We start from the raw sequence: 2,334 nt of genomic DNA on the forward strand, positions 1-2,334 counted from the left end.
GTACATATATATGTACATATATATATACATATATATATGTGAGTTTATGCATATATGTATATATGTATGTACATACACATCTTAGTACTCTTCTCATTAATTGTGATGAAGTATAGCATTTTTTACACTCATTAGAAAATATAACCGCTATCAATCTAACTTTTTATAATTAGCTCATATATTCTTGGCTTCATTTGATCACTGCGTAAAGCTTTAGTGGAAGGTAATGGCCTGGACTGGTGTATATGTGTGCATGTACGTGTGTGTGTGTGTGTATGTGTGTGTATGTGTGTGTATGTGTGTGTATGTATGTGTGTGAGTGATTATTTATAGTTGTTCTTTGTCTATAATATGTCATCTACGATTTTGGTCTGTTCAAACAAATATATTATATATATATATATATATAATAACAAATATATATTATATTAAATAATATATATATATATATATATATATTAAACAAAATGTAGCTCTAATGCAGTCATGTTGACGATGAACTTCATCATCGTTATTAACAATAGGAGAGATAATAAGTTTGGTTGTGTAGTATTTGGATGGTCAAGAAAAAGAAAGTTTGGTGGTGACAGAGGCAATGGTTGTTGTGAACGTGATGAAAGATGTAACATTAATGGTGTTAGTGATGATGATATTAGTGGCAGTGAGCTGGCAGAAGCATTAGCACACCGGGTGAAATGCTTAGCTGTATTTCGTCTGCCATTACGTTCTGAGTTCAAATTTCGGCGAGGTCAACTTTGCCTTTCATCCTTTCGGGGTCGATTAAATAAGTACCAGTTATGCACTGGGTCGATATAATCGACTTAATCCGTTTGTCTTTCCTTGTTCGTCCCCTCTATGTTTAGCCCCTTGTGGGTAGTAAAGAAATTGATATTAGTGGCTATGGTGATGTTGTTGTTGCTTGTGATGGTTGCAGTGGTTGTAGTTGTGATAGCAATGGTTCTCCTGGGATCAATTTCTTCAACTAAAGATCCTTTAAGATGGTGCTCTAGCATGGTCGCAGTCAAATGACTGGAACAGGCAAAGGAATAAAAGAATTAAAGTATGGTAGTGTGCAGATTTAACAATAATGATGTAACAGAATTGGGGGTAGTTCGTGATGCCTGTGTAGTACAGCCTGTGGCTGTAATGCATTAAGACTGGTGATAGTGGTGTGGTAGAAATGGTTATAATGGTATGGAAGAATTGCTGATTATGATGAAGTGGTGCTGGTGGTACCTTCTGATGGTACCTTAAAGGCGGCGAGCTGGTAGAAACGTTAGCACGCCGGGTGAAATGCTTAGTGGTATTTCGTCTGCCGTTACGTTCTGAGCTCAAATTCCACCGAGGTCGACTTTGCCTTTCATCCTTTCAGGGTCAATTAAATAAGTACAGTTACACACTGGGGTCGATATAATCGACTTAATCCATTTGTCTGTCCTTGTTTGTCCTCTCTGTGTTTAGCCCCTTGTGGGTAGTAAAGAAATAGAAATAGGTACCTTAAGGTGGTATGTGGATGGTGTGGTGTGAATGGAAGTGGCGGTGTTCAGCTTGGTGCTAGAATATAAAACAATGTCAGTGTGGCAGCTGTAACAACATTTGCAATAAAAACTTTAACAAGAATATCAATGATTGCAACAAAAGTTACAGATGCAGTAATAATTGCAAATGATGCAAGTGGCAAAACGTCAACTAGGAACAAAAGCAGTGAGAGTGTAAGAATAACTAAAGGAGAAGAAGGAGGGAGGAGGAGGACGAGTGGAGAGGAAGAGGTGAAGGAGAGAAAGTGGAGAAGGAGAAGGAGGAGAGGAAGTGGGGAAGGAGAATGAAAAGAAGGAGGAGAAAGTGGAGAAAGCAGACAAGAAGGAGGAGAATGAGATGGAGTTGGAGGAAAAAAAGGAGGAGAATGAGAAGGCGTTGGAGGAAAAGGAGAAGGAGAAAGAAGCGATGGGGAAAGAGGGGAATGAGGAGGAGGAGGAGGAGGAGGATAAGGAGAAAGAACAATAACAACAACTTCAACAACAAATCCAAATGCTGCCACCCTCAGCATCGCCACCGCCACTACCACAGCAGGTTTAGAAACAGTAATGTTGGAGCCATCTTATTAACTGATAAGTAAGTTTGTATTAGCCACCTTGGCTAAAGGCCATGTTGAATCAGAACTCTACTGAAGTATTTCTTCTTTATTTCTTCTTACATAATCATAAACGATGATTTTTTTTTTCTTGAGCCAATGGAGATAAATATTTGGTGTGTTTTTTGTTTCTCTTAGTTGCTGGCTTTTGAGGAAGAAGCAACGCCCATGGCCTGTGTAGGACCTTTGAGACTGGTGGGATT

This window comes from Octopus sinensis, linkage group LG8 (assembly GCF_006345805.1).
Source record: "Octopus sinensis linkage group LG8, ASM634580v1, whole genome shotgun sequence".
NCBI classification, from domain to species: Eukaryota; Metazoa; Mollusca; class Cephalopoda; order Octopoda; family Octopodidae; genus Octopus; species Octopus sinensis.